The sequence below is a fragment of the Panthera onca genome, chromosome B1 (genome assembly GCF_046562875.1).
Source record: "Panthera onca isolate mPanOnc1 chromosome B1, mPanOnc1 haplotype 2, whole genome shotgun sequence".
Taxonomy (NCBI): domain Eukaryota; kingdom Metazoa; phylum Chordata; class Mammalia; order Carnivora; family Felidae; genus Panthera; species Panthera onca.
In genome coordinates, this window is record NC_138342.1 from 169,296,728 (window position 1) to 169,316,985 (window position 20,258).

Genomic DNA, 20,258 nt, shown 5'->3' on the forward strand with positions numbered 1-20,258 from the left:
AATGATATTAGGGAGGTGTGTAAAATGTGGGAAACTGCAAAATTTTGTAGAAAAACACCACCTGAATAAGTCTGTAGCAGTGTGAGTGATGAAACTGTTTAACGACAATGCAATGTCACATTTCCAAGAAATCCTCAAAAAGAGGCAAAAGCAAGTGTCATTGGATAAGTGCCTTGTTAAAGTTGCTTGAAAAGAAGATTCCATTGAGCCAATAGAGAGCAGTGATTCAGTTAGTGATAGAGAAAGTTGTCCTACACAATAACCCTCACATCAGCCGCAAAGGTTTTCAAGGTAAGTGTGGGTTAATTTGTTTATTTTTCTTTATATTTTGTATTTTCTTTATTATTTTGTATTATATTATTGAATCATTTTTACGTGAATATTTTTGGGTTGTGGAACAAATCATCTGAGTTTCCATTATTTCTTGTGGGGAAATTCATTTTGATATACAAGTGCTTTGGATTACAAGCATGTTTCCGGAATTTGTGAGCGAATTATGCTCACAAACCAAGGTATTATTGTATTAGGGAAATTCTGGAAAACATTTGTTTGCTATAATGTTATTTATACTGGAGTTGCCGTGTAAAATATTTTTTAATGTGGGTTACAGTCAAAAGAGTTTGAAAGGATAGGTAAAATGTGCCACAGAAGAATCAAGAAGCTTTCTGAAGGGAAGTAGCTTGAAAAGTTAGAATTTTAATGAGTGGAAATGTGGCTTATGAGAGGAAAAAGGCATATTATGCAGAGAGAAATATAGAATTGTGGGCCCAAGCATGGCACCAGGCATAAAAAATTGAGTACTACTCAGCAACAAGGAGAGACTTACGGTTCACCTGAAGAATTTTGTGTGGGGCTGGATGTGAAGAGTTAAAACCTTTTGATTTTGAGCTATGTTAATAATTAATTGTATTCCCCTAATGGATTACTGATAGCTTATCAGTTTTGGTGGACTTTGGCAACTCTACCCTTCAGTCTGGTTGCAAACAAGTGAAATGCTGTCGTAGGCCCTGTGGTGGGGTGTCTTGTCCTGCCTCCTCCTGTCTGACAGGAGGCTTCTTGCCTTGTTTCCCTGTGTGTAGTGCTGACACCTTGCCTGGAAAAGCCATGGGATTATTTTTGGACCTCAGGTTTAAGAAAAGATTAACACCCCTGTGTAATATGCATTTATAGCCTTAAAAACTTTTCAGAGCTGTATGTGTTAGAAGCATTCTTGTTTGATTTAATCTCTGGCTCAGCTGCTCATTCCCTTTCCAGTACTTTAAGAAAAGGAAGGAATGGTATAGACTGGACCATTTCTGACAGCCCATTGGAGATGGGATTAAGTCCCAATGGATGACATAATGTCTGAAAAATACTGAGTTTAACCAAGAAGGACAAGTATAAAGGGTTATTACAAAGATGAAGGGGCTCTGAGGGAAATTCTGCAAGAGATACCATTACTTTGAAATCACTTGGAAAATGAGAGGACTATCACCCCACCCCTTACCCAACTGGAGCACTGACTGTAATTGCAGGATGAGAATAATTCAATTTTAGAACAACCAGGGCCGGGCTAGTCTCTTCACGAGTGGCATAAACAATCTGGCCTCCTCTGGCTTTGTTTCAAGGCTTTCTTTTTCCCTCTCTACCCAGTCCTTAGGAACAAGCTGCCACTGAACTCTGGATTCTCTCTGCTACATGCTCCAGGGATTGTCTGCACTGCCAGCCTGAGGGTTCTTCTCTCCAGAATTTGCAGCATGGGATACGGGGCCCCTTCCCTGTGCAAATTCACAGAGACACTAAGTGCCAGCTAGGCATCAGACATTGAGCTACAACTGGTACCTGGATACCAACTGGCTACAGTTCTGCTAGAAGACCTTTCCTGTGGGTCCCCTAGACCCAGGTGGCAGCTGGCTTAGCTGTAGAGGAAATAATCGTGATGTCCACCAGAATAGAACAATGGGCGTTTAATGGGTGGCTTATTTTCTCAAGAAATTTCCATTTCCGAGGCTTGATATCCATCTCAATAGGACTATCCCACAACGGAGGAGACTCCTAGGACACGCCTCACCCCCAAATTAACATTTCTCCCTGACTGGGATTCAGAAATGTGGTTCCCTTAAAGAGCCTGATTATTGAGGGGGGGGGGGGGGGGGAGGAGGGGTTGTGCGACATTTAATTGGAAAGTGAGTATAGTATGGTTTACTTGGAACTTGAACAGGAAATTATTTTAATTTTTGTTCTTTTGGCTGGTTGAAATATGGAGAAGAAACATCGTCTATGGGGCGTCCCCTTTTAGGGCACATTTCAGAATTGAGTTGGAGGTTGAGAAGCTTTTTACATTAATCAAAAGTGTTAAAATATAGACATACATATTAGGTGAGTAGCAGTCTTACTGCTAAGGGATGGAGGCCAGGTTGTAAGAGGTTCCCACGTGGAGAGGGAAAGGTCTAAATGGGAGTTTCCAGAGGAAGGAGGAGTCAGTCTGTGGGCTTAAGTGAATGAAGAATGGAATTCGCAGAACCGTTACAAGATGAAGCTGGTCCGGCTAGGATCCCGGAGAGCTAGGTCTCCGCCTGGGCCGGCGAGGTGCCGGCGCTGGGCCGAGTGGAGCGGGCGGCGGGCTGACAGCTCGCGCACGTCGCCCTATCGTGGGCCGGGGCCCCACGTGGCAGGCCCTGGGGAGAGCAGGGTGGGGCGAGGGTGGGGCGGGGCCCAGGGACGGGGGTGGGCCCTGTCGCTGACGCGCAGGCTATATAGCGGGGCATGCGCGTCGTGGCGGGGACGGACGCAGGCAGGGGGGCGAGGGCACGCGGGCTACCCGCGCGGACGCACCGACCGAGCTGCCGCTGCCGCTGCCGCTGCCGCTGCCGTTGCCGCTGCGGGCCGCCGGAGGGCCAGGCTTGTGAGGTTGCGCGGGGCCCCGGTGGCGTCAGCCTGAGCTTCAGGTGAGGGCGGAGAGCGTGCGTACCGGCGGGACCGCGCAGTGCCCAACAGTGCGGCATCGCGCCGACAAGCGGCGCGCCTCCAGCGCTTGGGGTCACCGGGTGGGGGTGGGGGTGGGAGTGGGGGCCTGGCGGCGCCGAGGACCGAGAGCCCGTCTCCGGATTCCGAAGCCTCGGGTTAGAGCAGGGAGGCGCCCGGGAGGATCAGCACATGGGCCCGGACGCAGGATGGAGGCGACACCTGGCTGGGGTGCCCCGATGGGGGATACTTTGTGGTGAGGGGAGGGGGTTCGCAGCTGCACTCCTTTCGACTGGAGATCGCGGGATGTGGGAGCTAGATCGAGAACGGTGTTCGGCACGTAGACAGCCGCACTAAAAAGCCGAGAGGCTTCCTGAAACCCGCAGATAGGAGGACAGAAAAAGCAGAGGGAGTAGATGGGCAAATCTGGTGGGCAGTTCTTGGGGCAGCTCCGATGGGACACTGGCCTCCGGACTTTGCTTTCTGGGAACTGTGTTCCTACCCTGGCCAGATCACCTACCAGCTGGAGAAAAAAAAAATGCCGCGGATTTTCCGGCCGACTAGTAGCAGGAGCTGGAGAATGGCACTGGAGCCACTCTGATAAACCCTGAGCTGGCTTTAGCCATGGGCACGGTTTTTTTTTTTTTTTTTTTTTTTTTTTTTTTTAAATCTATTTTTGGTCCTACCGACCAAGTTGGGAGCTATGGCTCAGGCTGCCCTCTCTTGGTGGGTTAGGGCAATGGGACAAAATAGCCATCCAAGCAGTTTCAGGATATGATTCTGAAGTTCAGTTAAAGTAAAAGAAAAATTTCCCAGCTCGGGGCTGTGGCTTCGGTTTTGAGGCTCTAGTGTCTGCCAGGGCCTGGGTGTCCAATAGGACGCATGCTTTGATGAGGGCAGAGTGCTCACCTGGGGCATAAGGAACATAGGGGCAGGAGCAACTTTGCACCCGACTTTTCTTCCTGGACTTACCCTGGGTTTGGATTTGTCTTTAGAGTCATTTTTCCCTGGAAACCCCAGGCCACGTGGGTAGGCTGCTGGGAAGTGGTGGTGGTGGTACGTACTGGAGACTGGCCTGGCTACCCTGGTCTCTGTCCTAGCTCTGCCTCTAACTTGCCCTATGACCTTGGGAAGGGGTAAGTGCTAAGGTCAGAATAGATCTTTTATCCAAAACATCTGTGATTAATCCTTAAGTCTTAAACAAGAGCCAGAGAAACTGAGAGGATCTTGATGATGAAGCAAGAGACAGAATGTCCAGAATTGTGACTTTTATAGGGTGGAATTAAAAACTAATATTCCATTTCTTGTTGGAGGCTCAGAGGTGAATTTCCATATATCATGTGATAGCTAGGAGATAGACTAGTGGTACTCCTTCTTCCACTGGTCCCTAAGTATGACTAAAGGGCACCAACCAGAATTATTGGCTTTGTCATTTAGGCAAGAAGAATAAGAACTGCAGGTTCTATGACTCTCAGATGCATCCTCACCTCTCTGGTTAGCCAGTACACAGGGCCTGGTCTGTGCTCAGCCCTTGGAGTAGCCACTGCCAAGTGCAAAGAGGGGATGAGGCCTGGCTCCTGTAGACTCTTGATGGGGAGAGAGAACATCCAGACACGAAGAATAAGGTAGCAACACAAGAGAGGCCACGCTGTTGTGTTCCCATTAAGTTCAGAGAAGACAGCACTCTGCTAAAGATGGTATGAGGTGGTAGGAAAATTCTGGACTTTTGAGCTAGATGAATCTGTTCAAATCCTGGCTCCGTCACTCTCCAGCAGGTTTCCTAACCTCTGTGAGCCTGTTCTCCCTGCCGTGAAGCATGTTGTGATTGTGCCTGGGACATGGTAGAGGTTTGTCATCATCACAGTCATCATTATCATCATCTGTGTGGGATGGGGTGGATTATTTAGGGGTCCCAGAAGCTTTTAGGTAGGTTGGGTTGTAGGAGTGGTATGAGCTCAGACTTAGTGTTGATTCATCTCCTCCTTAGGAACATGGATGCAATTTCCCTGCCTTTCTGAGTAGGCCACTTTTCTGTGCCCTGCCGGAGATTGTCCCACAGAATCACTGGGCAAAAGGAAAAGAGATTTTTTTTCTTCCACCTTTAGTTTTGGGAGCTACTCTGATTTCTTCAGGTAATAGAAGTATTCCTTTTCTGCGCTGATAATAGGCTGGAAGGACTAACATTGAGTTGGGGGTCTGGGCACTGGGTATATATCAGTCACTGGGCTCGTTCTCTTTTCAAACCCTGCTCAGTCTTCCTTTTTCCCTACCTGCTCAAACCCACTTTATTCCAGAGGAACCTGAATCCGTGTACAATATTCACAGGATCTTGGGATCTAAATGGTAGTGCTGTGAATAGATTGTATATGTCTGGGAATTGGGACTTCCTTCTCCCTACTGTGCTAAAATAATTCAAACTATTTGCAGTGGATGCCTGAAGAAAGTAATGCTTAGGCATTTTGCAGAACTACAGACAATAGGATGTTGAACTGCAGGGACTTTGGGAATCTTCCAGTCTAGTCTCTTTGTTTTACAACTAAAGAAACTAGGTCTAGAGAGGTTAATTGGTATTCCCAAGTCACATTGCTTGCTAGTGACCAAGAAGCTTGATGGAGAAGACCAAAGACAGGTTCTGTTTTTATTCCTAAGTGTAATGATGAAATTGCTGATGATTCTAGTCTTTTCCTTAAAAACATGAAGAGGAAAGGAGCCAGTTATCTCTGGTGCTTATTTAGGGGGAAGGAAGGTCCTTTGCTTTTGTAGATAGAAATCACAGCACAGTCATCTTCTTCTGGAGGAGTCCTGTTTCTCTTTCCAGAATGCCTTGAGACATGCGAGGATGGGGTGTGGAAGGGTCATGCCACTGTGGCCCCAGCCAGGACTCACTAGATGTCTACAGTGGGACTTTTCTGACCTCGAGGCTGGCAGATTGGCGGCACGCCAGCAGATAAGGAGTCCAGAGTCTGCTGCCAGCCAGGGGCCTTGTGCACTCCAGGGGAGCCAGCAGGGCAGCCTCACCGCAGGGTCTCTGACACCTACCCTTACTGTGGTCACCAAGGCTCCCAGAGACATCCCCTTACTGGGCCCAGCTGACATCCAGAGACAGAACTCCCTGTGGGTTCTCTGGGACCCCCGCAAGGGTAGGAGGGAGAGTGGCCACAGAATCAGCCTGGAGAGAGCTTGACATGCCCAGCTGTGGGAAACCACATTCCCTGCCTTGGAAAGTCCAGATCTGACTGTGTTCTCAGGCCTCCTAACTACCTTCCTCCAGGAGAGTGCTGGGGTTTGATGGAACAAGGTGACAGTCTTGAATTTGTTACCATTGGGTCCCTAGGGGCTCTTAGTCAAGGCACTCAGTAGTTTTAAAAAGTCAGCTTAAAGTAGGGAGTTTTAAAACAATCCATGTTTTATTTATTTATTAATTTTTTTTTTTAACGTTTATTTATTTTTGAGACAGAGAGAGACAGAGCATGCACAGGGGAGGGGCAGAGAGAGAGCGAGACACAGAATCTGAAACAGGCTCCAGGCTCTGAGCTGTCAGCACAGAGCCCGATGCGGGGCTCGAACTCATGGACCGTGAGATCATGACCTGAGCCGAAGTCGGACGCTTAACCAACCAAGCCACCCAGGCGCCCCAAAACAATCCATGTTTTAAACAATTCATTTTACTTTAAAAACATATGCATCTATTTTTCTTTATTCGCCAAAACTGATTTAGGGCTGAGAGGCCTTTTCTTTGGGTTTCTAGGTACTCTAATTAAACTTGCAACTTGTATATAAAAATCACACCTACACATATCACCTGCAGTTTCACGTTTCCTTTTATTAAATTTTTTTCACTAGTCTATATGTTCACATAGTTCAAAAATCAAAAGGTTAAAAAACCAACAATACATGTACACACAACATACCGGGCAGGCAGTGAAACATTGTACCCAGCCCCCTTTTTCTTACAGTTGGTTCAAGTTAGAACTTTAGACATGTTGTTTAGCACCTTGCTTGTTTCACCTAGCAACTGTATAGGATCTTTCCATATGGGCACATAGAACCCTTGGGTCATTCTTTTATTACACCTGCACAATATTCAGGATATGGAAGTGAGATAATTTTTTAACCAAGATACGTGGGTCACCTCTCTCTCTCCCCAGCCCAGAACTTGGGTTGGGTTGTTTCCATTATTTTGTCTATTTTGCTGTTATGTCCGATGCTGCAGTGACTAACTTTGTTCAAATGGCATTTCCTACAAGTGTAATTATGACTAGAAGAAATTCTCAGAAGCGAGGTTGCTGGGTAAAAATATATATATATCCGTTTATTAGTTTTTCTTAAAGAAGTGAAAAGACGTTACATATCACTCCACATGCAGAAATCTACTTTTTGAATACACTCACCTAACTTAGTCTTTTTTCCCCTCATTTGTAACCTGTCTTTCTAGATGAGCAGTTCTCAGACTTTTTGATCTAGGATTCTTTAATATTATTGTCTTTTGTGTATGTGCCAAATCTATTGATATTTACTGTTTTAAAAATTAAAGCAAATTAAAAAAGTTTTAATTTAAAAAAAATAAAAATAAAAAAGTTTTCATTTAAAATAATATAAGGTCATTACATGTTAACATTAAAAGCATATTTTAATGAAAATGTTCTCCAACATTAAAAAAGGAGAGAACAGAATGGCATTGCTTTTACATTTTTTGCTGATCTGCAGGATTTCAAAATAGTGATTTATTACATGATGAGATAGATTATAATAAGTCTAATGTAAGTTTGCTGGTAAATATTCAGTTGAAGTCCTGAGAACAAACTGAGTTAATCTCTGAAAACACACATGTTTATACCCTAAACTTTTACCTTGGAAATCTCTACAAAACTCAAGACCACTATATTCACCACACTTCATTTAGCCTCTGAAACATGAGCATGAAAAGGCTTTCAACATTTTAATATTATTATAATAAAAATAGTTTTTACCTGACAGCCCTCCTGAAACGGTCTCAGGGACCCCAGGTTGTCCTCAAAGACCAGAATTTCAGAATTGCTGTTCTAGATCACTTAATTTTCATAGAAATCAAACCTTTTCCTTTCTGCACTTACATTTCAGTTGCTGTTCAGTTCAGTTATAACCACAAAAACAAATGGAACCAGCATGAAGAGGCTTGGGCATAGGCACAGCTGACTTGGTAAATGTGACTGTGACTGGTGGCAGCAGAGGGGCAGTTAGCTGAAGGATGGGTGGGGGAGGGGGACAAGCCAGTGGAGCTCAGCCGAGAGCTTCCACTCGGGGAAGACAGGCAAAACACTGTCTCTGTTCTGAAGATGCTTGTAAACCCATGTGGAGATGCTCCAAGAACATGTGGAAGTTTATGTGATATCTTGTGGGTTTGTTAAGCGACCTTGAGTGGAACAGGTGAGCTACTTAAGCAGGCTGGGAGAAGGTGAAGTGATTAGGGCAGGAGTGGTCTGGGAAGGCTTCCTGGAGGTGGAATTAAGCCACGTTTTGAAAGTTATGGAGAAAGGAGAACAGGAAGAGGAGTCCTAGAGAGAAGGGCTGTGTGAATAATGGCAGAAAGATGTATTATCCTGAGGCAGGGGGTGATCATTTTAGGGCAGGGGCTGATAGAGGAAAGAGCAGGTGACAGGCATGGCTGGAAATTTAGGTTGGATACAGGGGTTTTAGAGGGCTCTGGGCTCTAAGGTACTGATACTCTCCCAGAACACTTAGCTGTTACCATGTCAAAGACTTACTGCTCTGTTTCAGCAGCCCGCCCTCTCTCTTGGGGTTCACACTGCACTTACCTAGAACAACTCTGTGGCCCCAAATCTATATCCTTTGCACCAGTCCTCTGCTACCTCCTGCCTCCTTCTAGCCCTCCAGAGGCAGGGAACACCTTTTTATCCCATCTTAACACAGCCCTCTCTACCTTAAAAGCCTCTACCACAGCACCCCCAAGCAACTGTTTGGTATTTTTTAAAATTTTATTTTGGGGGCGGCTGGGTGGCCCAGTGGGTTGAGCGTCTGACTTCGACTCAGGTCACGATCTTGCGGTTCTTGGTTTGAGTTTGAGCTCCGCATTCGGCTCACTGCTGTCAGTGCCTGCTTTGTATCCTCTGCCCTGCCCCTCTCTCTGCCCCTCCCCTGCTGGCACCCTCTCTCTCAAAAACAAACATTAAAAAAAAAAGAAAGAAAATTTTATTTTTTTCTGATTATCAAAAGTAATGCATGCTTGGGGCACCTGGGTGGCTCATTCGGTTGAGTGTCCAACTTTGGCTCAGGTCAGGATCCCACAGTTAGTGAATTCAAGCCCCACATTGGGCTCCCAGCTATCAACGCAGAGCCTGCTTTGGATCCTCTGTCCCCCCCCCCCCCCCCCCGCCCCTCCCCTGCTTGTGCTCTCTTATAATAAATAAAACATTTAAAAAAATAAAAAAAGTAATGCATGCTTAGTATAAAGAAGTATTGGAGAAAAAGAATTGTAATCCTGCCACCCTGAGACAACCTCTGTTAACGTATTGCACATTTCCTTATAATTGTTTTTTCATGATACAATTGCAGGGATCCTAACCTTAGCATCAAAATTTCTCCTTAAGCATTGGGTCTGCATTATGGCTCTATAATAACCTAGGGACCATTTCCTCTTAAACTTTTTATTTTGAATTAATTTTAGATTTAAAGTAGCAAAAAATGTAACAGTTCCTTCTATCCCTCATCCTATAGTGCTTTTATCAAGAACAGGAAATCAACATTGGCAAAAAAAAAAAAAAAAAAAAAAAAGGTTTTTAACATTGGCAAATCTTATTAACTAACCTGCAGGCCTTATTTGAATTTTACCAGTATTTTCGCTAATGCCCTTTTTTTGTTCCAGGATCCCACGTTGCATTTAGTTGTTACTTCTCCTTAATCTCCTCTAGTGTGTAACAGTTCCTGTGTCTTTTCTTCTTAGAATGGGGTTGTGCATTTGGGGCAAGAACATCACAAAAATGATGTTGCATCCTTTTCAGAGCATCCTATCAAAGCATTCATGATGCCAGTATGTCTTATTACTGGTGATGTTTTCCTGGATCACTTGGTGAAACTGGTGTCTGCTAGACTTCTGCACTGGCAAGATTACTTTCTCCCAAGGTGACTCCTTATGCCTCAAATCCCTTTTGCCAGGATGAGCCTATCTCCTTCAAGGGCTCACCTAATTAGTTCTGGTCATATAAGGTAATTTCTGTGTTTTTTTTTTCTTTAGTTTCTCTTAATGTTTGTTTATTTTATTTTATTTTGAGCATGAGTGGGGGAGGGGCAGAGAGAGGGAGACAGAGGATCCAAAGTGGGTTCTGTGTTGAGAGGAGAGAGCCCTATGAGGGGCTCAAACTCATGAATCGCAACTCATGACTGGAGTCAAAATTGGATGCTTAACCAACTGAGCCACGCAGGCGCCCCGACAATTTCTCTGTCTTCAGATCAATGAATTTGGTTAGCTGACACCAGCAAAATCCCTTTCACCAGATTATGTAACATAATAACGGGAGTGGTATCTCCTGTTTGTAGGTTGTGCCCGCACACCAAGGGTGAGGGTTCCTGGGGGTCATCTTAGAATTCTGTCTGCCAGCCCAAGAGAACCCCAGATAAAAGTGATGAGGCCTTAATTCTAGCGCCAAAATATTAGTCTCCAATGGCTGCTCTAGCAAATTATCACAAGCCGGGTGGCTTGAAACAACAGAAATGTACCCTCTCCCAGTTCTGGAGGCCAGAAGTTTGAAATTAAGGTGTCAGCAGTACCACACTCCCCCCAGAGGCTTGGGGGGCCATCTTTCCTCGCCTCTTCCAGCTTTTGTTGGCTCCAGCTGTTCCTTGGCTCACTCCAGTCTCTGCCTTCATCTTCAGATCTCCTTCCACTGTGTCCCTCTGTCCAAATCTCCCTCTTTTATCTTGTAAAGATACCAGTCATTGGATTTAGAGCCCACCCTAAATACAGGATGATTTAATCTCAAGATCCTTAACTAATTATATCTGCAAAGACCCTATTTCCAAATAAAGTCACATTCTGAAGTTTTGGGTAGATAAGGATTTGGGGGGATAGTATTCAACCCACTACACTCACAATGGGGGGAAATGTCCTTTGTAGACTGTCATTCACAGAGCTGCAAAAGAAAAGGAAGGTTTCTTTTTAAAATCAAGACAGAAAGCAGGCCTTGATACTGAGGCAAGGGCCTGGCCTCAGCCTGCCTGCTCCCATCATATTGACACAGATCTGGAAACCAAGTGTAAATTATATAAATTTCAAAAAAAATTTTTTTTCTTTTTTTTTTTGAGAGGGAGACAGAGTGTGAGGAGGGGAGGGGCAGAGAGGGGGACACAGAATCTGAAGCAGGTTCTAGGCTCTGAGCTGTCAGCACAGAACCCCACACGGGGCATGAACTCATGGACCTCAAGATAATGACCCGAGCCAAAGTCAGACACTCAACCAACTGAGCCACCCAGGCACCCCACCAAGTATAAGTTATAAAGCTGCCCTAAGAGGCTTTTCATGCTTGGAATCCAGACACTTTGCAATCCCAACAACTTGCCTTTGCAAGGAGCTCTCACTGAGTGCTAGTTTCCCTGTAGGATAGACAGGGCAGAGATTGTGGGACCCATTTGGCAGAGGAGGGGGTCTGACTTCAAAGAGTTTAGATAAATCACAGAATGTTAAAACTAGTCTGCGTCTAGTCCGGCAGTCCTGAAATGATCTCTCAGAACTAGATGTACAGGTACCTGGATCTCACCCAAGAAGTTCTGATCCCAGAGAACTGAGGTTGAAGCCCTGCTCACTGGGGCTGCCAGGTTAGGGAACCAGGCACAGATGTAGTCCAGCCCAGGGCAGAGGAGGACTGCAATCTATCTCCACACTCTTAAGTGAAGATCTTTAAAAAGGGGAGGGAAAAACCTTCCCACCTGGTCATCATTAAGCCTTTCCCATTTCCTAACTGGACTCTTAAAGTTAACTTTCTTGTTAAAGTAATACATGTTCACTGTAGAAAATGCAGGTGAATAAAAAGGTAACAGAAGTTACCATTAAAGCCACCATCAAGAGATAACAATTATGCATTTTTAGTTTTTTTCTGTGAATGTATACATTTTAAGGAATGTCTGTGCCTATAGTTTTATAGGCTCTGTTTATTTTTTTCCACTTAACATATCATGAACATCTTTCCATGTTAATCTTTCCCCAAATAGCTAGCATTTATCGAACAGTTACTGTGGATTGGGCAATGTATTTATATTCAGTGTCTCATTTACTTTCTTTCTTTTTTTAATGTTTATTTTGAGAGAGAGCATGAGTGGGGAGGGGCAGAGAGAGAGGGAATCAGAATCCCAAGCAGGTTCCGCTGTCAGGGCAGAACCTGATGCAGGGCTCAAACTCAAGAACCATGAGACCACGACCTGAGCTGAAATCAAGACTCACTTAGCCTAGTGAGCCACCCAGGTGCCCCTCATTTACTTCTCTTACCTGCTTCTCAGGAGGGACTGTCAGTAGGCTTTGTTTTTCTGTATAAGGAAAATAAGTCTTGAATTTCTGACTTGACCCAAGCCCTGAAGCCAGTAAAAGCAGATTCAAGATTGACACTGAAGTCTGTCTCACCCAGAACTGAAACTCCTAACCTCTGTGCTCAAACTATAAACATTTTGTTATATGGATTGCGGTACCTTACTCTAGTAGTCCCCTTCTATTGTGTACTTATTAATTTTATTTTAAAAAAATGATTAAGTAATTTTTGAGAGAGAGAGAGAACGCAAGCAGTGGAGGGGTAAGGGGTGGGGTGGACAGAAGATCTGAAGTGAGCTCTGCAGGGTCAGCATCAGCCTGATGCTGATGCGGGTCTCAAATTTACAAGCCGAGCCACGAGATCATGACCTGAACCAAAGGTAGACAGTCCTTAAAGCCTAGTACCCGCTTTCAAAATGATTTCCATAGGACGAATTCCCAAAGGGAAGTATTGGGACTAGACAAGATGACTTAAAAGTTTTTTTCTGAAAGAATGAATGTATGAGAATAGCCAAAAACAATTGAAAGAAAATAGTGGGGCACCTGGCTGACTGCAACTCTTGATCTTGGGGTTATAAGTTCGAGGCCCACATTGGGTGTAGAGATTACTTAAAAATAAAATCTTTAGGGGCGCCGGGTGGCTCAGTCAGTTGAGTGTCCAACTCTTGATATCAGCTCAAGTCATGATCTCACAGTAGTGAGATGGACCCCTGCATCAAAGCTCTATGCTAGCCTCCTCCTCTCACTTTCTCCCTCTTTTTTTTAAAAAAAAAATTTTTTTTAAAAAAACATTTATTATTGAGAAACAGAGAGAAACAGAGCATGAGCATGTGAGAGGCAGAGAGAGGAGGAGACACAGAATCTGAAGCAGGCTCCAGGCTCTGAGCTGTCAGCACAGAGCCCAACGCAGGGCTCGAACTCACAAAGCACAAGATCGTGACCTGAGCCAAAGTCGGACCTTTAACCGAGTGAGCCACCCAGGCACCCCTCCCTTTCTCCCTCTTATTCTCTCCCTCTCCCCTACCCCCTCTCAAAATAAAATAAAATCTTTTAAAAAATAAAAAATGAAGAAAGTAGTGGAGTTAGACTTGCTTTACCAGAAAAAAAATTTTTTTGGTGACATTGGGACAGGATAGGTAAATGGAACAAAATAGAAACATCCAAAACCAGACCTCAATACGTGTAGGAATTTAGCAAATAATGACATTGTTTCTTACTAGTTGCAGTCTGATTTTGAGCAAATATTCTATGTTTCCAAAATAGGGAGTTTCATGCAGTGTCTTTTCCTACTCTGAAAAGCTGCCCTTGGTCCTTTTATAGTTAGGGAAGTCCTGTAGGCTCTATCGTAACTAAGTTTGTTGAGAAGATTAAATGAGCATGAGAACAAATTGCTTAGCCATGGTGCCTAGTAGACAACAATAAATCTTAGCAATTCTTACTGTAAAATTAAGGAAGAAAGGATTGTGGGTAAGTTACAGGGGTGTTTAGATGCAAATGACAGAGTCCAATCCATGCTGGTTTAGCAGATAACATATAAAGCATCTGGCAATTATCTGTGGGAGGTCCATGTTCCTGCTTGGTGCTGCCTGGGAGTCCCAGGCTCTCCTCTGTGTATATTTCTGCTCGCCATCCTTTTGCAGGTAGGACTTTGTTCTTGTTTTCGCTTGCCAGCCTGTCCCCTTGAGCAGGAAGGAGGAAGGGAAGGAGATGGCACCCATGTTTTATTAGCTACAACAGCCACCTGTATTTGACTTTATCGCTGTTCTTTTATCTTTTATAGACTCTATGGTTGAGGTTTATAAACAGAATAGACTGTTATATTGGATAATTGGGTATTTTAAGTTAAATTTTCTTTCTTACACTGTGACAAATCAAATTCTAGAGGACAGATTGAAATTTTTTAACTGCAAGAAAATACATGGGGTACCTGGTTGAGCGTCTGGCTTCACCTCAGGTCATGATCTCGTGGTTCCTGAGTTCGAGCCCCACATTACTGCACTGCTGTCAGGGCGGAGCCTGCTTCAGATCCTCTGTCCCCCTCTGTCTGCCTCTTCCCTGCTTGCACTCTGTCAAAAATAAAAATAAACATAAAAAATATAATAATAATAAATCAGGAAAATACAGGTGTATATTTCTATAATTTCAGAGTGGGGAAGGATTTTTCCAAGCATACTACCTAAAGCAGAAACCTTAAAGGATATGTGTGATATATTTACTTTGACTCTATTTTTTAAAAATTTTTAAAATGTTTTATTTATTTTTGAGAGAGAGACAGAGCATGAGCAGGGGGGTGCAGAGAGAGAGGGAGACACAGAATCTGAAGCAGGTCCCAGGCTCCAAGCTGTCAGCACAGAGCCCGATGTGGGGCTCAAACCCACAAACCACGAGATCATGACCTGAGCCTAAGTCGGACGCTTAGCCGACTGAGCCACCCAGGTGCCCCTAGAATACTATTTTAATAGTCAATATTGGTGAGTATCTTAGGAAATAGGCATTCTTGTACACAGATATTGGAAGTATTAAATTAGTTAAACCTTCAGAAGGGTGGTTTAGCATGTTACGTAGTAAGTTCTTAATAAATATTTGCTGACTGCCACTCTGGGGAACAACTTGCTCCTGGATCTCACTGATTACTTTCCTTCTGCGAAGACCCCCTTTACCCCTTAGGGCCTCTCCTGTGTGCCCTGCTGCCAGATGGAGGTTGAGGGAGGAGGCAGTCAGCTTACCTGAAGGCCTTTCTCCACCACCACCTCCCCTGCCCCAGGATTACTGAGCTGTCCTCCCAAAGGGAGGAAGGGGAAGACAGACCCAACAGCTGTTTTTTTCTCTTTTTTATCGGAAGCCTGAAAGGTTGGTTTGTGAGGAAAGGGGGTGGGGTATGTTTGTGTCCTGCTAGTCAAGAAAGCCCTGTAAATCATGGGGGGCAGGGCACTCTCATCCTTTCCTGGAAACTAGACGGCTCCCAGCCAGCCCTGTGGACTCCAGTTTTCTTAGAGCACAGAGAACGTGAGGCCTGGGGCGAGGTGGAACCATGTTGGCCTGGGGAAGCTGGCTCTGCTTTTCTTCCAGGGGATGAGCCAGAGGCGTTAGGCCCTGAAATCCTTTGCTGCCTCTTTCTTTCCCCCTGCTCACAATGGCATGTGTCTGTGCTCTGCCATCCCAGGCCCAGGTGACATTGATTGGCAAGTATATGTTTCAGTGCTGACCATTTTTCTCCAATGTTGGAGATGTTCCATATGAGAGGCCACGCAAGTTCTCAGGATACTAGGCCCCTGGTTAGTTTCCAGGGGCAGCAAGCCACGACTGTTGTCATCACCTTTCCCAGAAAGGTGCAAAAAGTACAAAGTCACCCACTCCTCCAGACTTGGGCCACTAGCCAAAGTGGCTTCTGGAGTAACCTGACCAGCCCTAGGAACAGAGATTGTGTCCCAGGCCCTGCACCTCTCTCTTCAGCCACCCCCACATCTTGCAGACACTGTGGGGATGCCTCCCATGGCTGAGGCCTTGACCACGGCCAAACTGTGGTGTGTGCACAGCCCTGCCAGCCAGATTATGCTTGTGACCTTGACTATTCTCACACCACTCCCTCTTGGCAGCCACTCATGAGCCCCTCCCCCTGCATTTCAGGATGTGTGCAGTTGGCACATTTAGAGGTTATGTGCAACTAGGTTGAGACTCACAGTTTCCATCAGCAGCTGAGAAATTCTAGAAACAGCCTGTACTTGTGGAGTTTCCTTAGGTCCTTTTCTTCCCCTGCCATGGGGGAAAAGTTATCATGTTATTTTCGGCAGGATTATCAGATGGTTGCCCATCGTCGCACGTTTGTCTACGGAGTTGGAGGGAAGGGTGACTGCCTGCCTGTGCCTGTTTCTCCCCCACCACCTTCCTCTTGGGTCCCCCACTACAGTTGATGTTTCTCTTCAGTTTCTCTGCCTTATGTTTTTTATTCCGGCTCCAGACAAACTTCTCTGGCTCTCTAGGGGTCTTCATCTCTACTTAAGCTACAGGAGAAGGGGCCCAGTCCCTAAGGTTGTTAATAGTTCAACTGTGGATAGAGACCAAATATGATTCTAAACTGTTGGCAGCTGGGAAATTAACACTTTCATTCAGCAGGTATTTTTTGGGGGCTGACTTAGTGCCAGCCACTCATTCCTCCACCCTCTGGGAGGGTCATAGACCTGGAATCTGCACCACTGTAGAGCTTACACTGTAGTAGTAAGAGACAGAAAATAAATATGTAATCAAAACCAGAGAAAGAAGACTATTTTATAGATAGTGACATATGCTAGGAAGAAACTGAAAATGTGTGTTGGGATTCTGAATGACTGAAAGTGGACTTTTTTTCCTTTTGAGTCACCTTGCCATCCACTTTGTAGAGGTGACATTTGAACTGAGGCCTATGAAAATCTAGGGGGAAAGCACTCTAAGCAGAGGAAACAGCAAGTGCAAAGACCCTGAGCTCAGAATGCATATGCTACGTTAAAGGGACAGAAAGAAGGCTGGGGTGGCTGGATCCTAGTGAATGAGAGGCCTCAAAAATGTCAGTGGGAAAAAAAAAAAAAAAAAAAAAAAAAAAAAAAAAAAATGTCAGTGGGGTTGGCAAGGGCCAGAGGACAGTTTAGGTTTTATTCCATTTGTACTGGAGAGCCATCAGAGGGTTTAAAGCAAAGAAAGTGCTGTGATCAGATTTTTACTTTAAAAGGATGACTTCTTTCATTGAGCTATCCACTTAAGATTTGGGCACTTTACATGTGTGTACTTAAAAAAGAAAGGACTGACAGCATGGGGGTAGGTGCTCAGTGGAATCTGGAAGGCTGGCTAAGAGGTTTCATTTCAACCAGCCTTTCAACATTTCCTCCACTCAAATTCCCTGTACCCCATCGGCTTTACAAGGAAAACTGGAATGGGCTCTTGTCCTCAGGGAGTTTACAGTGTAGTGTCTTCAGTTTCAGACAGTCCTTCCAAATCTTCCTGGAGGGGAGAGATCTTGAAGAATGAGTGGTATTCACAAGGCAGTTGTTATTAACATCTTGTAATGTACACTCAGTGTTAATGTAGCAGTAGCTGACTCACTTTTGTTTACTATTCTTCCATTGTGAGAATTGGTTAGTTTATTCATCCACTCCTGCTGATGGGCTTTTGGGGTTGCCTCCAAGGCTTTTGTTATTGTGAACAATACAGCCCTAAGAATTACTCTCTTTTTTCTCTCTGTTTGGGGTGGAAAGTTACCCAAACTACAGCATGTCTGAATTGCAAGCTAAAATCAGAAACCCTTTCCAGGAGGCAGTCTGATTGCCCCTTGGCATTGGGGTTGGGGTTGGGGTTGGCGAGAGAGGAGTAAGCCTTTAAGTCTGGTCAGAATGTTGATCCCTTTTTAATAGGCAAGCAGTTATAGGAGGTAGGGGAGTGGAAGGGCAAGTGGAAATAGGAAGTCACTTCTGTACCACAATGCCCAGACTGCTGCCATACCCACAGCCTTGAGGATATTTTAACCTGGGGAAGGGGAGCTGTACCCTTTGGGTCTTTTGTTGGCCCTGGTCTGTATCTGAGTGTGATAGGAGCCAGAAACCTGGTTGCCTTTGCTCTGGAATCCATCTGTTTGTGCTCTTGACAGCCTCTCTAGAGCTCTGGCAAAGAAGGGACCATCTGGAGGGAAAAGGGTCAGATCCTCATGCTCTCCTTTGCTTCTTTACAGAGGGGGCTTTGGGAAGATAGTCGTCTACTCCTGCCCTTGACTCCTTGGCTGTAAGCGGGCAGTGAAGTCTATCCCAGCCATTCTGTAATCTCTAGAAAAGGTGGGGGTATATCTGCATACCATATGCAAGTTCAAATGAATATTTACATATTCATGCAGCAAGTACTTCTCTAGGTCCTAGCAACCCAGGACTGTTATGAAAGACCTAGGAAGTTAGCCTAAAACATTAAAACCAGCCTGGCCTTCTAGGAGAGGATACCATCAAGACGGGGTTGTTGGGAGCCAGAGGAAGGCAAGGGTGTTTACTGGGGTGGTAGGGCCTGTGCTGGGGAGGGTTTGGGGTCAGGGAAGGAGCTTTGGCCTGCAGGTCAGCCTTCTTTTTTTAAAAAAACAAACAAACAAACAAAACACATCCAGGCCCTCATAACCTTGTGGAGAAAGTGCTGGAAACACATGCAGACTTTCTGACAGGCATTTCTAACAAGTTAATCAGACTTCCTAGCCTGTGGGTTGTAGAGACAGGAGGTGCTGGGGTAAAGTGGGGCAGAGGCAGGATTCCGGGTGGAACCCAGGGTCCAGGCCAGAGAGTAGAGGCAGGTTATGGTGAAAAGATAGAGCCTAGTTGCACGGAGCCTTAACTACGGGTGGAGGGACTGAGCTCCGAGTTTGCTGTAGGGTAGAGGAGAGTGCCCAAAGTTAGCATTATAGCAGCAGGTAAGGTGGCATGGGGCTGGGGAGGGGAGGGGGGGGAGGGACGGAGTGTGTAAGCAGATAGCATGAAGCTGTGGGTGGCACTGGTTTCTCTTCAGGAATGGTAGAAAGAGGGACATTCTGGTCACATGGCGAGGCCCACAGTGAGGAAGCAGAGGATGTGGTAAAGCCTTTTGCTTCAGTAATCAGATGGTGACTGCCAGTAACCTTGGGCCAGTGATGAGCCATGTGGTCAGTTTGGACAGTGGGAGGGAAAATGGAGGAATTACGATTCAGGAATGTAATTACTCAGTGCCCTTCCCTTTCCTGCCACTTTCCCCGATTTGGAAATATGGGCTTTTTCTTTCTTTTCCCCAATAATCCCCTTTCTCATGAGAATAAGGCTCATTTATTACTCTGCTGAGAACGAATTACTTTGATGGTCACTGAGAAATCTAAGGCCCCAGATGGAGCCTATGCCTGTCTATAGTGGCCTCTGGTCATGTGCAGGAGCAGTTGCTGGGCAGGAAGGGGTTGCCCTCTTTGGTGAAGAACTCTGGAACTCTAACGAAAGCTCTAGATCTTGCTCTGAGAGCAGTGGTCCTCAGATGTTAGGATGCATCGAGATCACCTGAAGAGTTTCTTAAACTAGATTGCTGGGCCCCACCCCAGAGTTTCTGATTTAGCAAGTTTGGGTGAGGCTAAGAATTTACATTTCCAACACATTTCCCCAGCTAATGGTGATGCTGCTGGTCCAGAGACTACACTTTGAGAGCCACTTTTCTGGAAAAATCACACACAGTTCAGCATCTGAGCTGTAGAGATTGGCAAGGTCCAGAGTCTTTGAGGAGGAGTGGGGGGCTTGAGCGGGCTTGAGGATGGAAGGGTTGTGAAGGGGGAAGTAGTGGTGCAGCAGGACATTGGAGGGGAGGGGTGGGTGGAGCAGCTGGCCTCAGGGCAAAGATAGGCTCCTGCAGACCGAGCTGTGGAGCTGCCCAGGGCCTGGCTTCTATAGAGAGAGCTTCACTGCGCCAGGGAAACCCAGCATGCCTCTGCTGGCTGTAGCTCAGGGTCTTATAAAGGCTCACTGTCTGAGAAGAGCCCACCTCACCTACCAGAGGGAGCCTGAGGCTCAGAGGATAATTCCTAACCCATTTCGGGAAGAAGACAGCATAAGAGACTTCTTGTCAGAGCCGTTGGTGGCCAGTTCTGCCCACAGCATTGCTGCCAGGGAGTTTGGAGTTAGCATTTACAAATGGCCCTCATATGACAGCAGGACAGTTAAGCAGACTTGTCTCAGCGTGATTTAGGAAATGATGGCGGTAGGTGGGTTGGTCTTCTCGAACTCACTCTGATACTTTGGTTATGAGGACAATGTTGTGGCTTATTCCTCCCCTAGTAGCGGCTAGAGAGGAGCCT

General features: G+C 45.5%; 1 protein-coding gene across 2 annotated transcripts in view; it reads left to right on the top strand.

The window, feature by feature from the left end:
- The first annotated feature begins 2,746 nt into the window (after nucleotides 1–2,746).
- SLC39A14 (solute carrier family 39 member 14) overlaps nucleotides 2,747–20,258 on the top strand; it is a 46,168-nt gene continuing 28,656 nt past the window's right edge. For both annotated transcript variants that reach the window (XM_078445456.2, XM_078445457.2), the window contains exon 1: nucleotides 2,747–2,927. The gene's annotated coding sequence lies outside the window, so the exon portion shown is untranslated. The remainder of the gene's footprint in view (nucleotides 2,928–20,258) is intronic.